The 27,327-nt window shown below is 51.0% G+C and overlaps 1 long non-coding RNA gene across 4 annotated transcripts; it reads right to left on the reverse strand.

The window, feature by feature from the left end:
* Positions 1-85: 85 nt before the first annotated feature.
* Positions 86-26,857, reverse strand: LOC105241120. Of its 4 annotated transcripts, none has more exons than XR_004626298.1 (5): positions 26,790-26,857; positions 19,274-19,490; positions 5,578-5,705; positions 3,255-4,374; positions 86-1,819 (listed from the first exon to the last, which is right to left on the reverse strand). It is a non-coding gene; the product is annotated as an uncharacterized LOC105241120 (long non-coding RNA). The 4 variants fall into 4 exon arrangements; XR_004626300.1 differs by lacking the exon at positions 86-1,819 and adding an exon at positions 19,005-19,136 and having other exon boundaries at positions 1,830-4,374; XR_004626299.1 differs by lacking the exon at positions 86-1,819 and adding an exon at positions 19,005-19,181 and having other exon boundaries at positions 1,830-4,374.
* Between the last annotated feature and the right edge of the window lie 470 nt (positions 26,858-27,327).

Below are 27,327 nucleotides of genomic sequence, written 5' to 3' on the forward strand. Positions count from 1 at the left end.
GAACACAAGCAGTGGGAGTGGGAGAGGAAGAAGCAGGCTCACAGCAGAAGAGCCTGATGTGGGGGCTCGATCCCACAACGCCGGGATCACGCCCTGAGCCGAAGGCAGACGCCCAACCGCTGTGCCACCCAGGCGCCCCACTCTTTGGAAGTTAGTGACGAGTTGTGGTCATAATTTTTGGACTCGGCCACTAGGCATTCTGGGAGCTCAGGCAAGGACAGAGACAATGCTGCCAGCCGAGCCAGCCACAAAGGTGGGCACACAGACACCCTCTACCATTCACGATGAGGCCCGGCAAGCTCGAGCTCAGTTGGGACTAGCAACAGTTCTTGGGTTCAGCTTCCAGACTCTGGGAGAAGGTCCAGGGCTGGTCTGGCTGTAGTCTGTTGCTAACCTTCTTTCTTTACCCATGTAAAGGGATGAAGAAGAGGGGGTCTGTCGGTGGGAGGACGAGCAGAGGACATTGGGGTATCCTGCTTTGCCTGCAGGAAAAAAGACCCAGGGAGCACAGGCCCTTCTACAGATGTTGAAAGAACTATCCTGACAGAGCTAAGGAGCTCAAAGCCATGAAATGAAATCCAGGAATGCTATATGAATTTCCTGGGCCTTCTGAAACAAATTACCACAAGCTCGGTAGCTTCAAACAACAGAAATTTATTTGCCCCCAGTTCTGGAGGCCAAAATGCCAAAATTAGTATCCCTGGTCCAAAATCAGGGTGTGGGCAGGGCGGCATCCCTCCAGAGGCTCCAGGGGAGAATTCGTCCCTGCCTCTTCCAGTTTCTGGTGCTGCTACTTTCCTTGGCTCGCGGTGGCTTTGTCCCAATCTCCACCCCGTGGTCACCTTGCCTTCTCCTGTTCTGTCCTCAGATCCCCGTGTCTGTCTCACAAGGACATTTGTGATAACAACCAGGATCTGCCCCCCAAACCCTGAGTAATCTTTCATCACAAGATCTTTGATTTGCTCACGTCTGCGAAGAACATTTTCCCCAAGAAGACAGCATTTACAGGTTCTAGGCATTGGGACTTGATTTTGGATCTGGAGAAAGGGCTTTCCAGCAACCTGGAGTCCAAGGTCAGAATAGGCTGCTTGGGAGCGGGGAGCCCCCTATTCTGAGCCCCGCGGCCGATGCGGTCAGTAGCCCACACAGATCCCCTTGGCATTCTTCTCCAGGTGCCAAAGGCTGCTTACTGCAAACCCATGACTCTGCTTGAGGGCTTCTTTCTGCTGTAGGAGCAGGCCTAGCCCATGGGCTGTATGTGCCCAAGAGCTGCCGAAGAAGAAGCTTCCAGAAGTAGCCCTCAAGCCATAACTGACGCAGGTTGGAGGGTAAGTACCCCTGTAAGTACCACTCCTCTGCACGGTTAAGTCTGAGCTGTGTTCGCACCACCGCACGGTTCTCCAGTGGGAATGAGCTCCAGTTGCCCACAGCTAGAAACCGGCTTGATAGTACACCGTCCCTCGGCTGCTGTGCTCTTCCTCTCCCGTCCACCTGCAGGTGTTCCCGGACATCACCTCCTAAATCAACTACTTACAAGGGTTGCTTCTGGGGGAGACCAATCCAAGATGGTTTAAGAAGTGGTTGTAGCAAGCAAACTCTGATTCTAGAACTGGATCATTTGCCCGCCTGATAGCGAAAGAGCGCCACTGCGGGTGGCCAGATGACCCCTGCTGTTCCGTGTGTCACAACTGCTATGTACCGGGGGCTCCCGGGTGGCTCAGTCGATTAAGTGTCCAACTCTTGATCTCAGCTCAGATCTTGAGCTCAGGGTCATGAGTTCAAGTCCCACATTAGGCTCCATGCTGGTGATGAAGCCTACCTAAAACAAACAAACAAACAAACAAAGAACCCTCACCTTGGTGAGCTAAGACACAGTACAGGTGTGAAGGGATACACCAGCCATTGCTCATTATTATTAACTGATAGTATTATAGTTCATTATAATATAACTATAATGATAATTAGTATTAGTTGCTAATTGTTATTGTTTGCTAATTATTATTATTGCTAACGCAACAGCGCTAGCACTGGAGAGACACGGAGATAACGGTGGTTCTAAGGATCGCCGGCTGTCGTTAACAGCCCTCAAACACTGAAGGAAGGAAACGTCAGTCTCAGGCCAGGTCTGGCACGTACGATGTGGCCCCAGAGGAGCAACTTCCCTTCTTGGTGCACAAATTTCTTCACCTTCAATGTGAGGATAAGAATTGTTCCTCCCGGGACGCCTCGTTGGCTCCGTCGGTGAAGCGTCTGCCTTTGGCTCAGGTCATGATCCCGGGATCCTGGGATCGAGCCCCGTATTGGGCTCCCTGCTCAGCAGGGAGTCTGCTTCTCCCTCTCCCCCCTCCTCATGCTCTCTCTCTTGCTCTCTCTAATAAATAAATAAAATCTTTTAAAATTAAAAAAAAAAAAAGAATTGTTGCTCCCTCCAAGAGTCGCCGTCACAGTGAGGACGAATGCAGGAGGCTCGCCCGTGGAAGGCCTCGGGACAGTGCCTGGCGCACGGGAGGTCCTCAAGAAAACGTTGGATGTTAGGTAAGGGTAGATATAAAACGCCATGGAGAACTTCAAAAGTACTACCAGGAATATGCTTTTAATTTATAAGCCTTCCTAACCCACAAATAGAGCTAGTCTCCTCCCCCAACAAAATCCATACAGCTTTCCGAAAGTTTCAAGATTGATGATACCCTCGGTCCAAGCATCAACCAAGTCAGCCATCAAAACCCGGCCGCCCCATCTCCTTCAGTGCTGTCGATGGCTTGGCACCCGAGCCTGTGATTTGTGGGCAAGACCCATAAAGCAGGGGAGGCTAGGCAGGAAGATCTAATTCCCACTTTCCAAGGGGCTGTTATTCAGCTCAACCCCCTTCAGTCCTGGAGTGAATCACAAGCTGCTGTCATCTTTTGCTCAGGGGGGACCCACAGATCAACGTCTCGGCGCTGCCCAGCGGCCATTGGCCCCTGGGAATCAGCACGTCAGTTTGATTAGGCCTCGGGGTAGTTCCCGATCACAACCTACACACCCCCCCCCGGCTCCCAAACCAATGGAGATCTGTCTCCGTTAAGTTTCCAGAGGAAGGACCCCCAGTTTGAGGCTCACATTCACTAGCTACTGAGAGAGGTTGGAGGTGAGGTGCTTGCTACACGGTGAGACCTGTGGTTGGCTGTGGAATTAATGAATTTCCTTCCTTAATCTACCGCATGCGTAATCTACCCCAGGCAGTAAGCAATCAGGAACCCAAAGAAAACACTTACTGCTGTAAACGCCCGCAGTGTTATCCTGAATTTATCACGAATTCTGAGTTCTATCTGGATGAACGCATTTTTGAAAATACACTTAAAAACAGAACCATGCAGAACAGGGCAGTAGGTTTCTGGAGAGTCAGGAGGCTGAGAGGAAGGTCTTGAGACTTGAGAGCAAGGTCTCCGCGGTGAAATCACCAATCGATCAGGGCGGGGCACGAACGTGCAGGTTCCCCCAGAACTCTCACTGATAGGTCTGAGGGCAATCCAGGCTTCCCCTGGCCCAACACACTCTCCAGTTGTTTTGTAACTGGTGGGCAAAGCCAAGTTTCTCCAGGCAGCACAAAGCCTCCAGTCTGCAGTGAGCCCAGGAAGAGGGGTGGGGGGCTCAGAATGCCCCCCACGCTGGTGATCTCAGTGGAAGCTTTGTCTGAGATGGGAGACACGAGAACAACCCCAAGAAAGCCAGTGGAAGCCAAGAGAAGAACTAGAAGGAAATCCATTTACTAAGGCCCAATTTGCACTGTAAGATATTAATCCTTCCCCTTTTTAAAATTCATTCCTTAGCAAATTTCGCTAATAAGGATAAAGTGTTCCCTCCTTGGGCACTTAATCTGTGTCAGGCACTGGAGTTAGCATTTTACATACACCCTCTCTAAGGCCCCACGCTGGGCCCTGCGGATTTACTACCTAAAGGCACCCACAATTGCCTTCCCCTTGCTGACGAGTCTAGGGAGCTAAAATAGTTTATTTCCCAGACCCGTTGAAGTTGGGGGTGATCATTCTCCCCCAACTTGTTGTCTAGCCAACAAGACATCAGCCAGACACAGGCTCCCCTTCTGGACACAGAATGCCTTGTTCTTCTTTCTGACCAGAACACAAACCAGAGGCTGGAGCTGGAGCAACCATGTTGAGGCCATGAGGCAGCAAGCATGAGGACAGAGCCAATATTCTAAGGGTGGGGGGAAAAGAAAGAATTTGGGCCCCTGTTGGGAGCCATTGCAATAACTCCGACCATCTACGCCAAACTTCTCGTGAGGCCAGTTTAAAACGAATCCTCCATCTGTACCAGCGTTGGTTGAGCATTCCGCTACTTCCAGCGACGAGCACTTCGAACCAATAGATTCCCATTCTACGGATGAGAAAAGCAAGGCTCAGAGAGATGAGGTGACCCACTGAAGTCCCCATAAAGATAAGCAGCGGTGCTGGGATTCACTCTGACTTCATGCTTCTGGTCATTCAGGCTCCCCTCCCCCCGCCGCCGCCACCCCATAGCCTAGCGCCTGAGCCAGGAACCCCACGCATAAACTCGGCAAACATTTTTGACGGTCACATTTCTTAAATGCATTACCCCAGGAACAAGCCTGGAACAATGCAGGTATGTCACTGACAGCTATAATTAAGGCTACTGATAATATGAATCTTGGTAATAGCTCTCATTGATCGAGTGCACACACAGCGTAGCCACCTGCCCCGTTGACCCCAACAGTGGCCCTCTGAGATGTTTACTCTTAGAATCACTACTTTGCACCAGACAAAACTGGGACACAGAGGGGATAAGGGACTTGCCCAAGAACTCACGGCCAGTGAGTGGCTGAGCCAGAGTTTGAAGCCTGGCCCCGAAGCCCACATGCTAGCTATGAAGCCATGGGCAGGAGTGATCTCAGCAGCTCGGGTGTGCATCCCCATGCCTCAGGAACAAAGTCCCTTTGACTATCCCCTGGCACCCCCAGGCCAAGCAGGGTTCCACCAGGCATCATGTCTGTCACCTGTCAGAGGGAAGGGAGTGTGAGGCCAGACTGCCCTCCTCCGGTCCCTGGCTAAGCTCTACCCCTGAACTTGCAGACAGACGTCACCTTTATGCCCTTGATCTGGTGGTACTCACGAGAGGCAGCCTGCCCACTAGGCAGATTTCCCAAAGTGGGAGATCTCAGTCTGAAACAGAAAAACAAGGAGCCCCTTCCCTCTCTGTCTCTCTTTCTCTCTCTGTTCCATTTGTCATACACTGAAGCTGAAACACTGCTTCGGCTGGCCCACAAAGCCATGCAGCGTGCTGCCAGAGGGCTCGTCTTGGAGCAGTGTGCCGCATGACGTCGGACAAGTCACCCCTCTGTGCCTCGCCTTCCTCAACTCGGAGCTTGCCCTCTGAGGCATAAACACAAATAGATCAAAAAGCCATCGTGGACGTTTGAAGAAAGCCGAAGAGGAGAAGCAGGTGGAGAGAGAAACATTGATGATTCTGTGCCCACAGAAAGCTCCTAGATTTCGGAAGATCGGGGGGTGTCCTTTTCTCTTTGCACCCGGCAGAGGCCCCCAGGGTGTTGCTGTCACTCACCCACTGACCGGTGGGACTTTTATCAGAGGCGGGATGGAACGGCGTCCAGCAGCTCCGACTGGGGGCCAGGCTGCCCACATTCAAACACCGGCACCTCCTCTCTCAGCTCTCTGCCTGGGTCGCCCCACCTATAGAAATGAATAGGTCGTGGGGCGCCTGGGTGGCACAGTGGTTAAGCGTCTGCCTTCGGCTCAGGGCGTGATCCCGCCGTTGTGGGATCGAGCCCCACATCAGGCTCCTCCGCTGTGAGCCTGCTTCTTCCTCTCCCACTCCCCCTGCTTGTGTTCCCTCTCTCGCTGGCTGTCTCTATCTCTGTCAAATGAATAAATAAAAATCTTTAAAAAAAAAATGAATAGGTCGTGGGGTGGGTTTGTTGAATCAGCACAGGTAAAATCATCAGAAGGGGGAATGAAGCATGAGAGACTACGGACTATGAGAAACCAACCGAGGTCCTCAGAGGGGAGGGGGGCAGGGGAACAGGATAGACCGGTGATGGGTAGTAAGGAGGGCACGTGTTGCATGGTGCACTGGGTGTTATACGAAACTAATGAATCATCGAACTTTGCATCGGAAACCGGGGATGTACTGTATGGTGACTAACATAATATAATAAAAAAAAATTTTTTTTTAATTTAAAAAAATAAAACCAGGAAATTAATATTGATAAAAAAAGAAATCACCTGAATGATCCCTGGCACACGGACGCTCTCTACAGACGTTGGTTTTTAGAGTCAAGAATCTTCGAGAAATATTCACTGCCTACAATCCTTTCAAGGGAGGGAGAACGGGCTGTCTTGGCACTAACCAGAGGACCAGGGGAGGAGCTGCCGTCCCAGCTTATAGACATGGAAGCCGAGGTTAAGTGAGTTGCCCAAGGTCACGCAGGTGATGCCTGCCCCAGCGGCAGCTCGGACTGGGTCATCTGCTCTGTCTCCCGCCTTGTGTGGTCTCCATGGACTGAGCTGGGGACCACAGTCCAGGGCTCCTGGCCTTCTCTGAGAGGGTCCCCTGAGGTCCAGGGGCTCAGCCAGGACTGGAGGAAGGAGGACAGACCTTCCCGGGGCACCCAAGGTGGATTGCTCTGCCCCTCACTGGCCTCCACCCTGCTCCACTGCAGAGGGTCCAGCCCCACCCCTCCCTGGCATTCTCTGGTGGAAAGTACATGTGGGTTACACAACCCTTATCATCCCCACCCTCTAACATGATACATGTTCCTTGTGGTAAGGAAGGACATTTCCAACACGTTTCAACTTTGCTGCCTGAGGATGCGGGGACAGAACAGCTGATCCGGCATCAGGTCAGGGCTAATCCAGGCGAGGCAGACTGGAGCTGGGCAGGGAGACAGCTTTCCACAGTGGCGCATGCCCACCCCAGCTGTGCTTCTGCCGCCCCGCCCCCCACCCCCGTGAGGACACTCTGTCATCCAGGTCTCTCTGAAGCCAGGGCAAATTTTTCCAGCTTTCCTTTCTTTGTTTTATTAAAACAATAGTTGGTGTTTGGTTTTACTTTTTAGTTTTCAAAATATAAAATCATGTTTGAGTATTGAGTATGCTGCTCCAAAAAACACCTGTCACAGCTCCCCCCCCAGGATTTCAACATGCATACAGAGGTGAACTTGCCACCCCCAAGCAGAGACCCCCGGGATGTAGGGCAGCACCCCACAGATGCATAACGCTGCGTAGACGGCCGCACTGCCAGGGAGCCCTGCTGAGGCTCCCACACTGTTTCCAATAAACACGTTGGCCCAAACCAGGGTCCAAGATGCTACAGAAGGCTCCGTTCTGGGCTCTGGTAAACAACCAAGCCTGATGGCCTTGTGGTTAGAGGCGCCAAGAGAAAGGAGGGTGCCAGCTCACTTCTGAGGATTTGGCTTCCACCCTACATCCAAAAATGCAGACACAGCACGTGGAATAATAAATAATATCCAAGCACCAAACCAGGGCTCCAGGGAGCCAGGGGCGCCCATCTCCCAGGGCTGCCCACCTGCAGCCCCACTCCCTGCTGTGGGCACGTGCCGGGCACTCAGCCTGCCCCTCAGGGGAACTCTGATCCCTCTTGGCCTCTCCATCCAGAGGTTTCCCTCCACCAGGGTAGATCACAGGTCCCTCACTCCCTGCCATCTAAGAGTGGTGAGACCATGGAAGCCATCCCGAGGCTCCTTCCCCAGGCCCAGGGGTGTTCTTCCTATCAACGTTCAAGTAGTGAGTAACTTCCAGTGTCCCCTATGGCCTGGACAGCCCTCTAGCCACAGAGCCGCGTGCTCTCCTTGCAATTTACCTGTTCTACGGAGAAGGCAACAGAGAAGTGAGATTGAGTAAGAAGTTTGTCCGGATGTTCCCCACCCCTTTCTCAGTCCCCAGCATGCCGTTTAGAACATGCTGGGCACTCAATAGTCATCTGAAAAAGAAATAGTAAATGGAGTCTGATATGTCAACACTGAGCGGAGGGGGCAGTGAGGAGAGGACGAGGGGTTTCTGCAAGGCATTCAGGAACATCGAGTCACACGAGCTGGGGCAGAAGCCACGCACTAGTGAGCGTAGACCTGGGAGGTGTTCGGAAGAGTATGTTTGGTTGCAAATATAAGAACCTCATAATCAATTACCTTAATCGAAAGAAAGAAAAGAAAGAAAAGAAAAGAAAAGAAAAGAAAAGAAAAGAAAAGAAAAGAAAAGAAAAGAAAAGAAAAGAAAATTGGAGAAGTTAATTGGCTGATGTAACAGGGCAGCTTGGGGAGCTCCTGTCAGGCATAGCTGGATCCAGGAACGAAGTGATTAAGGCCCTTGGACTTCCTTGTGTCTCTTGGCTCACTATTCTGCACTCCTTGATTGTCCTACCTGGGCTCTGTTCATGCAGCAAGACGTGGACGCTGGCAGCCCCTGGGTCTCACCTTCCAGCCCATGTGCCAAGTGGCCACACACGGTCTTTCGCAGGACTGTGCCACAGGATGACGCTGTGGCCAAGGGGACACTCTGACCTCTGGCCCCTCCCACCCCGGCCACCAGGCCAGCTGTGGCCCTGTTTCTGCGCAGAGGCCCCTCTGTCTCCCTCTCTGTGTCTCCCTCCGTCCTTCCCCCTCCCCTCCCCCATGCTTCCGGCCCCACGAGCTCCCCGTCTCATAAAACTGCTCACTGTGTCCTCCTGGATCAACTCAGAGAAGCGCAGACTCTAACATAACCCAGGAAAACCATCCCTGATGGACACCAGGCCTCTTGCCACGGTGGCGGCTGCAATTAGTAAAGTCTGAGCTGGAGAGAAAACGGATTTCTGGAGCAAACCTCCACTGCGAAAATCTAAATGCAAAAGAATTGATCTCTATGAAAATAATTTCAGCAAAATGGAAACGGAAACATCGGAAATGGTTTAACTGTGCTATACAGAAAATTGATAAAGGGATTCAATTGGCTTAATGGAGTTCCCTGTGGAATTCTGGTACTTTCTAGAGGAAAACTCATCACTGTTGACTAATTCTGATTAAAATGCTTGCATTCAAAATGGCTTCGGGTCAAAATGTCCACAGGAACAGAACGTTGGGTCGAGATCTCCCCAGCCCTGACCAAGGGGTTGGAGTTTTGTCAGCGTCCCCAAAGGACAGGGGAAGTGGGGGGACGCAGCACCCCCCAAGGCAGAGTGGCAGGGGGTGGGACTCTGTCTGGACAAACACTGTGGAGGGAGGGAGTGGGGGACACAGGAGCAGACACAACCCACACCCCTACAGGCCCCCCTGGGGCTGGAATGTGCTGGTTCCCGCAGGCCACCCAGCCCGGGGTGATCGGCTCAGGTCCCTGCAGGGACCCGGGCTGGGGACAGCAGGCCTGCGGCCCTCTGCCAGCCTGCCCCCACCCCACTGCCTGGTGGCTCCCACCTACCACATGGGGCCTGAAGCCCTCCAGAAGCCCTCCCTCGGGGGCCCCTGCGTTCCAGCTGAGGTCAGAGGGCAGAAGCGCGCCGTGAATGTTGTCTTTTCTAACTGGCACTTATTGTTTTTGTCTTTCTGACCACAAACACAGTACAGCAAAAGGCAGAAATTTGGGGAAACAGAAAAGCGAAAGGGAAACACATCAGTCCCACTCCACCGCCCCGGGACGCCGGGGTCTCCCCGCCACAGACGGGCCCCTGCTGTGCTGCGTGGCCCCGAGAGCCCCTCGGAGCAGGGGCTCCCCGTTCTTCTCCACCATCACCCTCTGAAGAGTCCCATGGGGTGGCTGTGAGGGAAACAATCCAGGCCTGCTTCTCTCACCCTCACATGCGCCCTGTCAGGTTAGGACTCCTGTTATTCCCTTTCTAGAGACGAGGGAAAGAAGGCAGGAGAGGGGCAGTTATTTGACCAAGATCTCAGAGCTGGGAATGGGTAGAACGGACTCACGCCTCTGGAGCTCTTGGAACCTCATGCAAGGAGTGGGGGGCAGGGGGGAAGGGATGGGAGGGGAAGGGAAGTGGGGAGGGGAGAGAACAGAGAGGTGGGGAAGAGGATGGGGAGAGGAGGGAACAGAGGAAGGGGGGAGGAGGAGTCAGTCAATAAAGGATAAAACAGAAAAGCCTCCATGTGTCATTGGTCAATGACCCCTGGTGGGGCTGCCAGGTGAGGCCCCCACACGTGGCCCCCAGGACTCCAGTGAGAGTACAGAGGGGACCCTGAACTCCGGGCCAGACCCTCCAGGGCCCAAACCCTGGTCTTCCCCACGCTGCTCAGACACTTGTCTTCCCAAATCAGGAAGCCACACTCCACTGCCTTTAGGAAACAAAACAAAACCAGCGGCTATTTTTAAAAGGGTATTTTTGTGGCACGATCTCTGGTGTCCTACAGGAATTTCAGCCCCAAAGTCCCTGGTGATGTGGTTTCTGGAGGAGTTAACGCACATCCTGTTGGGCAGCCCAGAAGCTGGGTAATTCTTACTCCCGTCTGTTCTCTTGCTGAGGAGACAACCCCACTTCCAGCAGCTTCTCAAATTCCCACATGGACTTTCTGAGCCTGTTTTCCCCAGGACCTCTCAGCCCCTGTTCTGTCAGAGATTGGGAGATTCCAAGCTACAGAGAAGCCAATGTCTACCCCTCGGGAGCTCACAGCCCAGCGGACACGTAGGCCAGCACAGTGATGCCCCATGGCCTTTCACCCATTTTTGCTGGTGACCTGGATGCCGGGTGCAGCGCTGAGGCTCGAGGGAGAGTCTGTCCGGCCCCAGCGGCCTTCAGGCTGCCCACAGTCCAGGCCTAGGAGACCAAGCACAGGGCCAGGCGGCTCAGAGAAGGGAGGACTCACAGATCCCTTCTATGCAGGCATCAGGGCATTCACATGGAGCCTGGAGGGACAAGGTCAGCTCACCAGGTCTGAATGGCCCAGGCAGGGGACAGCAGGAACAAGGGCAGAAGTCTTGAAAGAGCTAGAGGTTTGGAGAACTTTGGGCAGTTTGTCTCCTGTGGGGGCACTGTGCTCAGAGTGTCTTTGCCAGAATGACCCAGGACACCTTTTGAAAAGATTCAGGGTTGCCCCCCTTTTCGGCCCTGAACTCCACATTCAGTGGTCCTCGGGCCTGTATTGTCAGCTGAGAGCTGTAACACTGACTACTCAGGGCCCCAGGTTGCCAGTATTTACCCATTTTCATAGCTCCATGGTAGTAAGAGCGAAACACATTGAGTGGTTAATTTATGCAAAGCACTGTTTCCAGTTAACAATTAGCAGAGCCCAGACTCAAGCCAAGGAGTCTATTATCCAAACCTATACTTACAACCCAGGATGGCCTTGTATGGGTGCTCAGGTTGCACACTGCACATGGGTGCCTTATCTGAGGGGGCTTCACTCATATTGTAGACATGGCACCCAGAATGCACAGGAGTGCATGGAGTTCTAGACACGCTGGCCAGTCTGGGAGGTTGAGGAGAAGGGTAAGGGCGAGGTCCCATCTACACCAACCCACACTGCAATATACACAGGCAAAGGAGCATGCACCCTCACACTCACTCGCCGGACACCCCCAAGTTGCCTCTCCTGCCCCCATTGCTGTCTGAGGCCTGGTTTGTACTTCTTCAGACTAAACCCGACACAAATGCTCCAGTGCCCAGGAGCTGTGTAAATGGGGAGGAAGAGAGGCTCGTGCACACTTGCACCCTCACACGTATGTGCAGCCAGAGCTGCTGCCTGCCAGGGTTCCAGAGTGCCCCCTTCCCCCAGCTTCTCAGATTGTGCCGCGTTGGACTAACTTCAAAATATCTTCCTTGAGCCAGGAGCACTGGGCTCGCGTTTGCACAGAGGCACCATTGGAACTGACCGTGGCCTTGCTGCTGCCCTGACGTTCCATGGCCTCAAGGTCCAAGGCTCAGTCTGGCTCTAACCCAGAAGAGCAGGCCAGGGGCTGGTGGAAAAGAAGCATGTGAGAGAGGGGCGCCCACCCCTGCCTCCCTCCCCCGGCCTGTCTTCCTCTCCGCTCGCTCCAGCTGCTCGCCAACGGTCTCCATCAAAAACCGCTGACTCCAAGGTGCGTCCTTGGGAGAATGTGTTTGGGGGGGACCCCTCCTGCTCCCTCAGCTGCCCTTCTGTTCCTGACCTCCTCCTGGAAGTACTTTTTGTTTGCTCTTCAGGCTGGCCACACCCCGGCTAGCTTCAGAAAGTCCCTGCTGATGTCCCCCCTGCTAACCAGTCACCCCACGAGCAACAATGGCAGGGAAGCTGGAAAGGAAGACAAGCAAGGTCCAGAGCTAGACCTGGAAGGGGCCAAAGGGACAGCAGAGTGACGTTCTGGGAGGGAACAAGAAGGCAGACATGGCAGCAGAGGAAGGGAAGATGTGATGCGTCCTGGGGAGGAGGAGCCGGGGGGAAGGGCCAGGAGGCCACCCCCCTACAGGACATGGGCCAGCCAGCCCCAGAAAGGAGGGGGGTGACCTCCTGTCTCTCTGTCTGTCGTGTGCCCATCTGTTCCCATTTGCCACTGCACCTTGCTCAGCTCTTCATACCGTCTTACAGAAATCTGAAGTGGTTCTATCACTTAAAATTGGGAGATTTCTCACAAATCAGTCAATGTGACACATCACATCCGCAAGAGAAAGGATAAAAACCATATGAACACTTCAATAGATGCAGAAAAAGCATTTGACAAAGTACAATATCCATTCATGATTTAAAAAAAAAAAACCCTCAACAAAGTAGGTTTAAAGGGAACATACCTCCACATAATAAAGGTCTATGAAAAAAACCACGCTCACATCATTCTCAATGGGGAGAAATGGAGAGCTTTTTCCCTAAGGTCAGGAGCAGACCAAGGTTGTCCGCTCTCACCACTACCATTCAACATAGTACTGGAAGTCCTAGCAATAAGGCAACAAAAAGAAAATAAAAAGCATCCAGGGGCGCCTGGGTGGCTCAGTCATTAAGCGTCTGCCTTCGGCTCAGGGCGTGATCCCGGCATTCTGGGATCGAGCCACATCGGGCTCCTCCGCTGGGAGCCTGATTCTTCCTCTCCCACTCCCCCTGCTTGTGTTCCCTCTCTCACTGGCTGTCTCTCTCTCTGTCGAATGAATAAATAAAATCTTAAAAAAAAAAAAAAAGCATCCAAATTGGTGAGGAAGAAGCCAAACTTATACTATTTGCAGATGACATGATACTATATATAGAAACCCGTAAGACTCCACCAAAACACTGGGAGCACTGATAAATGAATTCAGTACGGTCGCAGGGTACAAAACCAATGTACAGAAACGCGTCGCATTTCTACACACTAATAATGAAGCAGCAGGAAGAGTAATTAAGAAAACAACCCCATTTATAATTGCATCAAAAGTCATAAAATATCTGGGAATAAACTTAACCAAAGAGGTGAAAGACCCGTGGTCTGAAAACTATAAAACACCGATGAAAGACATTTAAGAGGATATGAAGAAATGGAAAGACATTCCAGGCTCATGGATCGGAAGAACAAATATTGTTAAAATGTCTCTAACGCCCAAAGCAATCTACAGATTGAATGCAATCCCTGTCGAAATACCCACAGCATTTTTCACAGAACAACAACAATCCTGAAATTTGTGTGGAACCACAGAAGACTCCAAATGGCCAAAGCAAACTTGAGAAAGAAAAACAAAGCTGGAGGTGTCCCAATTCCAGACTTTGAGTTATATTACAAATCTGTAGTCATCAAAACAGTATGGTACTGACACAAAAATACATCCATAGATCAATGGAACAGAATAGAAATCCCAGAAATAAAGCCACAATTATACGGTCCATTCATGTTCGACAAAGATCGCAAGAATATGCAATGGGAAGAGGACAGTCTCTTCAACAACTGGTCTTGGGAAGAGTGGACAGCAACATGCCAAAGAACGAAACTGGACCACTGGCTTACATCATATACAAAAATAAACTCAAAATGGATTAAGGACCTAAATGTGAGACCTGAAACACTAATTTGGAAAGAGATATGAACAACTCTGTTCATAACGGCATTATTTACCGCAGCCAAGGTATGGAAGGAGCCCGAGTGTCCACTGATTGGAGAATGGATAAAGAAGTTGTGGTAGGGGGTGCCTGGGTGGCACAGCGGTTAAGCGTCTGCCTTCGGCTCAGGGCATGATCCCGGCATTGTGGGATCGACCCCCACATCGGGCTCCTCCACTGTGAGCCTGCTTCTTCCTCTCCCACTCCCCCTGCTTGCGTTCCCTCTCTCACTGGCTGTCTCTATCTCTGTCAAATAAATACATAAAATTTAAAAAANCAATTATACGGTCCATTCATGTTCGACAAAGATCGCAAGAATATGCAATGGGAAGAGGACAGTCTCTTCAACAACTGGTCTTGGGAAGAGTGGACAGCAACATGCCAAAGAACGAAACTGGACCACTGGCTTACATCATATACAAAAATAAACTCAAAATGGATTAAGGACCTAAATGTGAGACCTGAAACACTAATTTGGAAAGAGATATGAACAACTCTGCTCATAACGGCATTATTTACCGCAGCCAAGGTATGGAAGCAGCCCGAGTGTCCACTGATTGGAGAATGGATAAAGAAGTTGTGGTGATATGTACATACACAATGGAATATTATTCAGCCATAAGAAAGAATGAAATCTCGCCATTTGCAACAACCTGGCTGGAGCTAGAGAGTATAACACTAAGTGAAATAAGTCAGAGAAAGACAAAACACCATATGATTTCACTCATGTGAAATTTAAGAAACAAAACAAATGAACAAAGGGAAAAGAAAGAGAGAGAGAAACCAGAAAACAGACTATTAACCATAGAAAACAACCTGATGTCACCAGAGGGGAGGTGGGTAGGGGGTGTGGGGGGTGAAATAGGGGATGGGGATTAAGGAATGGAAGTGTTGAACCACTGTATTGTACGCCTGAAACTAGTATAACACTGAATGTTAATATACTGGAATTAAAATTTTTAAAAACTGGGAGGTTTCGCACACAGGCTCGCAGGCCTGGCTTTCTTCTGTGACTGGTACTGAGCATGCTGCCGGTTCAGGGCAGGGGGGCTCACCATTTCCCTGCAGATCCCCCCTCCTTGGCGAGTGGCTTTGCCCCATCCGCTCTCCACCTCTGAGCCAGCAGCCTGGACCGTCAGTCAGACGTTTGACACCTGCAGCGCTGGACCCCACACCCGCGTCAGGTACTGGGAGAGCCCCTTGTTCAGACCGTGGTTAGCGGTCAGAGCTCATCCTGAGCTTCGATCGTAATCCCAGGAGAACAGAGGAGGATAGCGTGTCACCCAGTCACGTTCCACGGAGTCAAAGCCTGGGGAAGGTAGCCAAGGCTGAGCCAGGATTCCAACCCAGGCAGCCGGGTCCAGGGCTCACTCCCAGCCCCTTGGCCATCCTCCCTGGTGGGGGAGGTGCAGGAGGGCAGGGGGAGGCACTGAGCTAGGGTGCCGATGCAGGGCATCGCCACAGCCCATGCTGCCTTGCCCGGTCTCCTTGCTTGGAAGATGCCTAGACTTTGGGCAGAACTTTCTTCCTGCCTTTCCTGCATTGGGGACATTTGCCACTTGACTCGGGGGTTTTTGCCGCTGGCAAAACTGATGACACATTTCTGCCCATTGCCATTGTTCTGTGGCAACCAAGAACACCCTTACATCATGCATGGTGTTATACCCGGGTCTGGCTAAAACTTCGGCCCAGAATGTTCCAGAAGGTAAGCACAAGACGAGGGCCTGTGAGGGGCAGACGTGCTGGAGGCAGAGCTGTCGACAGTGCCGCCCTCAGCCCCCAAGAGGTTGTGGGGAGCCAGGCTCCCAGGGCAACGGAGTCGGAGTGGGCAGCCCCAGGCCTTTCTGCGCTCCTCTGAGAACAAAGGCTTGGAGGTGGGATGTGAGGCCAGGTCCCCGGAGCAGTGAGGTATCTGTGTGACCATCATCCACAGGGACACATGAGTCCGCTGCTGGCAGATGGGCAGGGATGTTATCAAAGCTCCTGGCAGGGGGTTTACAGTTTCACCTGCTTCTTTCTCACAGTTGAGAAACCTTGACTTGGTGATCACACAGCTTTCACCTCCTCCTCTGCCAGTTTTTCACACTCACACGCCGGGCTTCTAGAGCCCCCTCTCCACACAGCAGGAGAAATGAGTACTTTTAATGGGAAAGCTCACTTCCCGGGGCTGGAGCCTGGACATGGTCCAGTATGGGGGGAATGGGTCCACCTCGCCTACGAGCGAGATGCCGCCAGGAGCCCAGCAAGGAGCCGGCGCTCCCGGGGCTCATCCGTGAAAGCAAACAGTGTTGAAGACCACCTGGGGACGCGGGTGGGGTGTGCCCCGGGATCAGTCCCAGCTCCGGCTGCTTCCACACTGCAGTGAGCACCTCGCTCCCCATGCGCGTGGCTGCTGTCGGAGCAGCGAAGGGCTCAACTCGCCACACTGCGTGGCCAGGTTCAGACTCCGGATTTAACCGTGTGAAGATGGCTGGGTGTAGGGTCACCTGTCCTGGCCTGTATCCCCCAGACTCTGAGCTGGTAAAGAGAGAAGGGAGTGAGCACAGACAGGACTCACCGCTCCGCACGACCTCCTCCCGGCACCCACGCAGGCTGTGGGCAGGCCCCCCAGAATCTCAGCCTTGCACACACACACGAAATTTCTAGAAGGTCGAGACACCTTCCAAATGTCACTGGCTGAGCCAGAAGCCTCCAGAAGCACAGAGTGTCCCCGAAGGTCACAAGCCACCCCGTATTCCTTCCTGAGACATTGGCTTATTTCCGGGCCGGCTGAGGCCCTCTCGTTCGCTCTAAAGCCCGGTACAGCTACATTTGAAGAGAATGTGCACGCTTTGCAGACACAAACAGCTCAGAAAATAGGTCAAACCCAACGCACGCTCCACAACACCATCTTTGCCAGTGCTTCCCTCTAAAATCAAATTGGCAATGTATGCAAATGAGTCGTGAGAATTCATTACGTTAATTTATCTAATTTCAGAAGCAAACCTGAAGCAAACAGTGCCTCATTCCACAACACTTAGAACCTCATAGAATATTGATTTCAGAGTTTTATTAGCCTTGCACCAAGGCCCTTTTATAGCCCAAGGTATGGGATTGTCAATTTTCTCATGAATACAAATGTCCCTGCTCCAAGGCCCCAACATATGGTTTCCCAAGGTCATTTCCAGGGGTGACCTGCATGCCAGGCCGCCCAAAGCTCAGACTCGGGGTCTATGGGAAGCCTTGGCAGGAGCATGGCGCCATCTGTCCCGGCAGGATCAATGACTGAGAACACGAGCAGTCCTTGCAAAGGCGTCCACAAGTAATAGGCGTGGAATGAAGAGTCTGGCACCTTATTGAGCGCCGCGGCCAGGGCGGCCAGCGACAGAGCTGTGCTCAGGGGGACGAGTTTTATGAGCAATCATGAGCAATGATGACTTCATCATCTCCTAACTCTTAGGGGACTAATGTGATGTCTTCAGCATGGTACATTTCACCCTAAAGAACCCAGATTTACCCTCCTGCTTGTCTGGAGTCAGCCCTATAGCACAGCCTGTAAAGGGGGCCGGGGTGAGTTTCATCCAATCTCATAAAAGGAAAGACGCTACAGCCAGCTCCTCAAAGCACCTGGACAGGCACCAGACTCTGTTTTATACGAGGGACCACAGGGAGCCCTCCCTGCCCCCAAATGCCTCTTTGCAGTCTGATGGGAGCCAGAATCCCCCACACTTTGGGGCACAGGTCCTCAAGGTCAGCACAAGGTGAAGCATATAGACCTTGAGGCACCCAGATCTGCCTTGGAATCCTGGTTCTGCCTTGAAATACCTTACTGGCCAGGACATGCCTGACCTCCGGACTCGGCTTCCTCAAACAGAAAATGGAATGATAACCCCACCTGGCAGGACAGATTTGATGACTGGAAATAATGTATGCAGCCATAGTAGGAGCCATAATAGGAGGGGCTGTTTTTAGGACTAGACACTGTCAGGGTCACAGAGCACCTTTATGAAGCTGTGGGACAAGGGTGTACCTGGCCTTTTACAGAGAAACTCCCCAGGGGCGCTTGGGTGGCTCTGTTGGTTAAGTGTCCACCTCTTGATTTCAACTCTGTTCAAGATCTCAGGGTCGTGATGTGGAGCCCCACGTCAGGCTCCGCACTGGGCATGGAGCCTTCTTGGGATTCTCTCTTTCCCTCTCTCTCTGCCCCCCTCCCCCACTCACACACTCACAGGCATGCTCCCTCTCTAAAAAATGGTTTAAAAATAAAGAGAAGCTCTCCAGTCTCCAGCATTCCTGGTACTCGTGTTAGTGGCTGCTGATTCTGTCCCACTCTTGAACACGGTGGCAAAACGGATTCTTGCTTGGCTATAATTCATCCCCCCTCCCCCGCCACCATAGGGTTTGTGCACTTTCCTGCCCCATTCATACCGGGCTTGGCCATATGGCTTGATTTGGCCAATGGGATTTGGGTAGAGGTGACAGGCCTTAAGGGACATGGCATGTCTCCACTCACCCCTTGAGGAAAACATGCCCTAGCTGGGCTCCGTCTCTTCGTCCTAGACCCCAGAACAAAATCCAACCCACTGCCTGAAACAGCCACCCATCCAGGCCCAGCCATTCATCCTATAAACTCTCGATCTTGAGAATGAAGATTTGCTGTTGGAGACTGCTGAGTGGGGGGCTGGGGGTTGGTTTTGCAGCATTTTGCAGCAGTAACTAACAGACTAGGTACTTGAGTGTCCTACTTATGTCCTACTTCAGCCCCAGTTGCTGTCTACATTTGGGAAATGCTGGCCTTAATGCTCATGGCACTCCCTAATACCTCCCATCTTTTGGCGCTATCCCCACTCTTCCCTTGGATCCCAGACCCAATGCACTGCCACTCCCAGCTCTGACCTTACACCTCCTGGCCTCATTCCTGCTTTGGCTCTCACACCAGGCATAGCAGAGGCCAGGTGACAGAGCGAAGACCCTCAGCAGAGAGAGAGGCAGGAACCCTGGGCAGGCGCCATACTGAACACACCATGCGTGCTCCTCCATGAACCCTGGGAGTGGTGGGGCCAGAATTTGAGCCAAGAGCCTTTTGAACCCAGAATCGGAGTCTTCACCTCCATGCATGGCTGAGGTTCTGGTTTCTCTGGGCAACCAGAGTCTCCTAGCAATACAGAGTCCTTGTGTTGGAAGGGATTTACGCAGTTCCCTAGTCCAATAAATAGGTCAAAACAGTCAAATATTGGCAATCGCACAACTTCACAGATTCACAGCTGGTTGAACAACCAAATTCAATCCTACCTTAACTGGCCAACGTTCAGCTCCTAGTTCCCTCTGTGATTCATGAAGATGTCGGGAGGGACTCTCCAATGCGTGCCAGATTCAAAACAGCTTACGTGCAGGGCATTTTCCTGGGACACCCACAGTCGCCCCATGGCCAAGGGAAAATGGCATCACTCTGGCTTGCTGACAGTTCGTTTCCAAGTGCATGGATTGAGCGCCAGCCCTCTGCTCAGCCCTGCAAGTAAACAACAAGTAAACAAAGTAATAAACCAAACCTCTTTGTGATGCCCACTTCCCTTTCTGTTTTATAACGTGTCCCAGAATTCATGCCACAATGAGCTCAATCAAAACTACGACCCATCAGTCTCAGATTTGGAAACCTGCGCTTTCTCTTTCTTAAGCATCAGGACATTCGTCAGTCACCACTCCTGTTGTGACCAGTTCTTTAAAGACCATCCCCACCCAAATTCTTTCCTGCTGGCCTCCACCCTCAGGCCTGTGGATTTCCACGCTGGCCAGAGTCCCCGAAGACAAACTCTCCAGTCCTGGGCAGGGCAGGCTTCCCCCCCCACCAGATGCTTTTATTAGGGAAGGAAGAGACAGGGCAGGACGCAGATGATCGCTGACAGATCGTGTGCTGGGTGCCAGGCCCTGAGCTGGCCTCAGATGTGTTGTTATTTCCATGAATGCTCGCATCACCCTGGGGTCATGACCGGGGCCTGGCTGACTCCGAGCCCAGCCCCATCCTCACGAGGAGGCCCGAGTTCCTCAGAATGCATTGGTTCTTCTGCAAACACACCCCAGTTCCTTCAGTGTAGGAAGAACTTCCCAGCTGTAGCTGGCCTCGCTAAGCCAGGCCCCCTTCCCTGCTGGCCCCCCGACCTAGAAGTAGGTGTGGGGGCCACAGCTCAGCTGCCAAGAGTAGCCTGCTCCTCGTGGGACACAGTCTGAAAAGTCACGCAGCCATGGGTCCCCTCTGGTCCAGCTCCCCAAATGCCCTTCCTGTCTTCCTTCCCACGCTGGGAGCAGAGCATCCAAACTTAAACTGCCAGAAATAGAGCCGCTTGGACCGGAAGTGGCCAGAACGCTCGGGGCCTCCTGGCACTTTAGTGCAGCTCAGCTCACCCCATGGAGAACTAAAGGCAGCTAATTATGGGCGGCTCAGACGACGGACGGGCAGAGGAGGCGCCCGGCCAGGAGGGAGTTTCTGTCCTCCACTTCCTCCCCATCCTGTTTTACCTCCAGACTTCCTGTTGCTTTGCGTCTCCTTTACCAGATTTGCTGGAGCCTTGCCAGCTTCCAGCCGACTTAGCAGAACTGGAAGTCAGAGTCCTTGAGCAATCGTGCTTTCCCACAGTCCCGGGCAAGCCTCCGTGCCCTCCGAGGCCTGCCCGCCCCCCGGCAGCCAACATCCCTATGTTTCTTTTGGAGGGACTCACCCTGGCCAAGCGGCAGGGGAGAGACCGGGGCAGGTGGAGATGAGGCTGGAGAGGTGGGCAGGGGACTGACCAAGGAGACACCAACCCCCTAGCCAAGGATGATGGATGGGCCAAACTGGTAGGTCAAGGTTTGGATGCTGGCAAATGGGCGCTTTCCAAATGCCGTCCTCTGCAGGGTGGAGGTGAGGCTAAGGCATGTGGAGGAGAGGCCAGTGGAGGCCGAGTGTGGACCTGGTGGGGCGGTGCGGGGCTCACCCTCTCTGTGCAGCCTTAGAGTCAGTCCACGGAAGAGACCCCCACTCCAGGGTCTCACTTTCCAGAAGCCCTTTCTTAGTCATGTCCTGTCCCTGCATTAGCCCATCACTTCTGCCTACATCAGAGGCACAGAAGGAAAGGGAGAGATGGGGCCCCCACAGTTCCCTTTTTGAGGGCCCTTCCTCACTCAGCAGGAAGATGAAGGCACAAAATGTGGGCAGAAGGTGACTTCATCAATAAGCAAAAGAAAAATAGTTGAGTGTTCCCACTTTTGTGGTAAGAATGAAGTTCATGTGCATGCAAGACCTCTGAGACCGGCCGTGTCATTTCAGTGATTCTGCTTATGAGCTAAATGCTTTTATATTTCCATTTAAAACTGGCATGGCACGATATAACGATGAGTGGTAAAATGTGTGCTAATAATTTTAATTTTTAATTTCTCTTTAGAATATCATTAAATAGCAAATAAAAACCCTATGACAAGACAAGAAAGGTCATGTGGAAGAAAGGGGAAAACTTTATATTTTAACGCCTTTAAATGGCACTCGTCCTTGCTTTTTTTTTTTTTTAAAGATTTTATTTATTTATTTGACAGAGATAGAGACAGCCAGAGAGAGGGAACACAAGCAGGGGGAGTGGGAGGGGAAGGCAGGCTTCCAGCAGAGGAGCCTGATGTGGGGCTCGATCCCACAACGCCGGGATCACGCCCTGAGCCGAAGGCAGACGCTTAACCGCTGTGCCACCCAGGCACCCCGTCCTTGCTTTTTGAGCAAGAGGCCCTGCATTTTCATTTTGCCTTGAGTCTTGTGTATTATACAACCATCTCTGCCTGGCAGCTCCTGCCTATTCATCCTTCTGTTTAGGCACCTCCTCCTCCAGGAAGCCCTCCCTACCTCTGCAAGATGTTAAGTGTCCCACCTGTGCACTCCCACAATAAACAACACACCTCCCATCACTGTGCTGTAATTGTCTGCTTGTCTGACCAGCTCCTCAGCTGGACGAGAGATTCAGAATTAATCACCAGATTTACAACCCTGCAGAGCCCTCTCTACCTGTCCTCAGCATCAGCCCTGGGCCTGGAACGTAACCAGTGTTCCTTCCCAGTTGGATGGATGGATGGGTGGATGAATGAATGAATGAATGAATGAATGAATGAAAATAGTGTGTCATGTGCCAGACATGGTTCTCAGCATTTCACATATACTGTCTGATTAAATGCATGAATGACGGCACCAAGATTTCTTAGAGGCTCTGTCCAGCGAGCTTTCCTTGTGTGACCCAGTGTGGTACAATAATCCTTGGGCTCTTGGCCATGGCCCCCATTTTGGCCTCCCTCCTGTCCTTCCCCCCTTATTGTGGACTTACATGCTGACAAAAGGGCAGGTTCCTTGGGGGCAAGAATCCCAATGTGTGTGTATCTGGGCCCCAAGGGTGGCCCAGAGTTTTCACAGAGTCAGTACCCATGACTGTCAATAAGTGAATTTGTGATGACAGCATCTAAGAGAAGACATTCTGACCAAGGTGATTGAGATCCCGATGAGTCCGTTCCAAACCAAGCCACAGATCACCCATCTCTTCAGAATATACGGAAGGGAGGGAGGGAGGAAGAAAGGAAGGAAGGAAAGAGGGAGGGAAGGAAGGAAAGAGGGAGGGAAGGAAGGAAAGAGAGAGGGAAGGAAGGAAAGAGGGAGGGAAGGAAGGAAGGAGAGAGGGAGGGAAGGAAGGAAGGAGAGAGGGAAGGAAGGGAAGGAAGGAAGGAAGGAAGGAAGGAAGGAAGGAAGAGAGAAGGAGGGGGGTCTTACTAGTCTTTAAAGCACACTTCTGAAAAATGTCAATATCATTTTTTGCAGGACTAAAAACAACGAAAACAGAAATTAGGCCCCTGGCGAGGTTGCCCTTGGATGCTGATGACAGACTGCCAATCTTCAGGCACAGCTCTGCCACTGCACATTACAACAGGCTCACTTTCTAGATCCAGAATGCACATTCCCAGATGGGTCTTTGGCAAACCATGATGCCAACGTGTTCATCTTTGGGATGTTTCCCTTTCAGTGAGTGTGGAGCAGAGACTGGCTGCTTGCTCACTAAGCCCATTTCTTCATCCTGTGCACACAGGAAGACTCCATCGTAGCCTCTCCTGCAGTTAGATTGAGGCCCCGTGACTGGGTCCTGGCCAAGGAGATGTCAGCCAAAGCGATCCAGGCCGCTTACAGGATTGGCCATAAGAGCATAGACATGGTGGCCCATGCTCCCATTCCAAGGCAACCCCGGAGACCATGTGTTGAAAAAGATAATGTCACAGAATGGAAGGAGCCTAGATCCCTGAGTCATGGCTTGGAGGAGCACTGCCGAACCCACATCAGACTGTGACGTGAGTGAGAAACTGTACGGTTTTCAGCCACTGAGACATTGTTACGGCAGCTAGCATCATTTATCCTGGCATATCTCTCGGTAGGAGTGCATTCAGATGCAAGTAACTGAGAAGCCAGTCAAGAGGGCGTAAATAAATATAACACTGTTTTTCTGCATAGCAGGAAGTAAGTCTTGGAATAGGCAGTTCAAGAGTGGACCAGGTCCTCAAGGACACAGGCTCATTCTGCTCAGCCATTCTTGGTGTGTTGGCCTTTGTCCTCATGCTTGTCAACTTGGAGTCACAAAAGGGCTGCTGTGCCTCTGACATTCCATGTGCATCCCAGGCAGCAAGAAGAGCATAGGGTAAAGGGCTGAAGGGTTCAGCCGGTCAGATCTGCCCCAACTTTTACTTTTACTTTACTTCCTCTCTTGCCAACTTCTACTTACATTTATTGACCAAAACGGCATCACATGCCCTCCTAAACCAACGATTGGTCGGCGGGAATGATACTATCATACTGGCCTTGGTACAGTTGTGATTCCTCTCCTGGGGCTGGGGTCCGGGCTCCCCCTCCCTGAGATCAGGGAATCTGCACGACTATCTGAACAAACTGCAGGTCTACTGGTGGGAAGAACACAGGAGTGATAAAGAGAAATTTTCAACTTTTCACACTATGGTCCTGCTCCTGGGCTCCCAGGGAAGCTCTCCTTTAACATCTTACCAATGTCCAAAATGACTCAGCAAAACCTCAAAGCATGGGCTCTAGTTCTGCCCCGAGCACAGTTTGTACAGCCGCTTTATTTAAAAAAAATAACCAAAAAGGAGCATTTCAAACATAAAGATAAGAAAATAAAAACAAACAAACAAACAAAAAAACCCTCCCTGGCTCCCAAAAGATTAAAATCATACAGTCTTGCACATATTAAAAACATAAGATAAGGTCTGGAACTTTCTGGAATGTCCTTGGTCATGATGATTTGTAGCTCTTTATGTAAAAGACATATCACCCTGAACCAAATGTTCCTTCCCCAGAGCACTCTCTTCTTTGTGAAGATTGTGTCTCCTGGGCAGCTGTTCTCACTTGGGCTCGAATAAAACTCTTTTCCTTTCTTTTTTAAATTTTTTAAAAAAGATTTGCAGGAGTGAAATAGATGTTGGGTGGTCAACAATAGCCTTCCCCAATGGCTGGCACCCTCATATTTTTCTTTCCTTCTAGAACATTCTTTCTCCAGAAGCAGTTACAGTTATAAGCAACCAAAGAGATGCCTGGCTAGATCCCTTGGCCTTCAGATCCATGGATTTGGCCCTCAGCTCAGCTGACCATAGAACTCCATTTGGTCGTCTTGCCCAGGGGACTGGCTCACATGGAGTCAAATGATGGCAAGCGAGTAGGCAACCAGACAACAGCATAATTCACACTGGAGGACAGAGTTTTCCCAGGGCGCTGTACTCTAGCTCCTGTCTTTTCTAGGATACCACTGATTTCCATAGACTGGCCATCAGAAATTAGCAGAGCTATTTAAAAATTAGATGCTCAATGCTCATGGAGGTGCAGGGAAATGAGCTCGATCACAGGGTGCCCGCAGGAGGGTGAATTGTTGCCATACATTTGGAAAGCAATCTGGCAGCAAGTATCATGAGCCTTAAATATATTCAAACCCTTTGATCTAATAATTCCACTTCTGGGAATCTCTCCTAAGGAAATAATTTGAATACTGAAAAAGCTTTTGCACCAAGATATTCCTGGCAGGATTACTTATAATAGTGAAAACCTAGAAACAGCCAAAATAACCAGCCATTGGAGGACAACCATTGGAATAAAAATATATATTCCATATAGAATATATTCTATGAACTGGAGGTGGGACGGATAAATGGATGGATGGATAGATTGATGATGGGATAGATAGATCAATGATCAATAGGATGGATAGATGGATGGATAGAAGGATACATAGATTCCACCCAACAGTCTATATACATTCATTAAAGATGATGACCCCAGAAGGTTTATAATGCAAAAATGTGCTTGGATAAAAGACATGAGTTAAAGTAATGGGTATAATTATTAGTATATGAAAAAGGCTGAAATAAAATACTCCAAAATGTAACCACGAGTGCTGAAAGCATGGATGATTTTTGTTCCTTCTTTCTATTTCATGCATTTAAATTTTTTCTTTTATAAGGATGCTCTGTTTTATAATAAAAACTATTTTAGAAAAATATGAGGGTTGCTAAGTGAGCATGGAAACTGGACGGGGCTAAGGGACAGTTTGTTCAGCTGGGGCAACATTTGGAGAAGTTGCCCTGCCCCACTCTGGGCCTCTCTCTGGTGACCGCAATACTGGTTCAGCCAGTCTCAGGGTCTTTCTATCCGCCCCCCCAACACCCTCCCACCCCAGACTCCTTGGGAGCAGCCTTCTCTCCCTCTCTAGTCCTAGCAGAGGCCCCTCCCACCCTGGCTCTCCAGGCTTCAACTGTGGTGCATTATAACTTTCTACGGGTACCTTCAGTTCTGGTCACCTTGACTCACCTTGGCCACGCCTCAAGCTCCAAACCAACCCTGGGGTTGTCCTCCTGCAGACAGGACCTCACCCTTGATGTGGGCTCATCCTGCACTCAAAAGGTGATGGCCTTTGGCCAAGAATCCCCCTAAATGCTGGACAACTTTTTGGAGTCCCCTATATACCAAGTAAGGGGAAAATCTCAGACTTCCTTTTATTTTATTTGAATATCCATTATTGTTAGAATATCCATCCAAATTAGATTTGAGGATTCATTCATATTTGCGTCCCTGCTGTTGTTCAGTTTTACTGCTCTGTAACATCCCAATGTCTAAATAGAACATAAGTCATGTATCTATTTATCCATTTCTGTTGCCAGGACTTGGGCTGTTTTCAACGTTTTAATACCAGCAATGGTGCTGCCATGAACATTCTGGTATTACCGACGAGAAGGATTGCTGGAATGCAAGGTATGTAAAGCTCGGTTTCATGAGACAATGCCAAAACGCTTTCCAAAACAGCAATATAATTTTGAGAGAAAAAAAGAAAGTCCCAAAAGATGATATAAACTCTCTGTATGCTCAAATTTCCTGTGAATCCAAGACTGTTCTAAAACTTAAAGTTTTTTTTAATTATACAGCATAAGACCCTTTTTAAGGCAAAAAATGACTAAAATTAAAAATATTTTTGAAGCTCTATTTAGATGCGATCAAATGAAACCAGGGGGATGATGAGCAGAAGGCTTATGGAGGGGCGCCTGGGTGGCTCAGTCGTTAAGCATCTGCCTTCTGCTCAGGGTTGTGATCCCGGAATCCTGGGATCGAGCCCCACATCAGGCTCCTCTGCTGGGAGCCTGCTTCTTCCTCTCCCATTCCCCCTGTTTGTGTTCCCTCTCTCACTAGCTGTCTCTCTCTCTGTCAAATAAATAAATAAAATCTTTAAAAAAAGAAAAGAAAGAAAGAAGGCTTATGGAAGTCTGTTACCTGGGGTTGGGGGAGGAGGGTTCTGGATGGAGCACAACATGGCAATGGTTGTCGGGGTTCCAGCTTTCTTGCTGGATGTTGATTAACGGGTGTTTATTAGATTAAAAATACAGGAAGGAAGAGAGGGAGGGAGGAACAGGGAGGGAGGCAGGCAGGAAGAAGATGGTCCAGCGTGGAGAGCTCAGAGTGTCATAAACAAAGACAGTGTGTAGTGCAGCTCTCCACACCCGTTCAACAGGGTCGGAAGGGATCAGAAAGGCATTCACGCTGGCTTAAGAGAAAGAGGAACACCTTTGTCCAGTGAGCAGCGCGGGGGAATGCTTGGGAAGCTTTCAGACCCAATGCCAACCCCAGGCACAGGCACACCGTGTCACCCAAGGTGAGTGTCTGCTGTCTGAGCCTCAGGCGGCAAAGCAGGTCTGCACCCAGACTCCCTGGTGTAGGATCCAGCTCTGGCAGCACCAGCCACGCCTAGAGTGGCCTGTGTGCCCTCTCCAACGCTCAGTGTTCTCATCTGTAAAATGGGCAGACCTTAATA

This window comes from Ailuropoda melanoleuca, chromosome 6 (genome assembly GCF_002007445.2).
Source record: "Ailuropoda melanoleuca isolate Jingjing chromosome 6, ASM200744v2, whole genome shotgun sequence".
Lineage (NCBI taxonomy): Eukaryota > Metazoa > Chordata > Mammalia > Carnivora > Ursidae > Ailuropoda > Ailuropoda melanoleuca.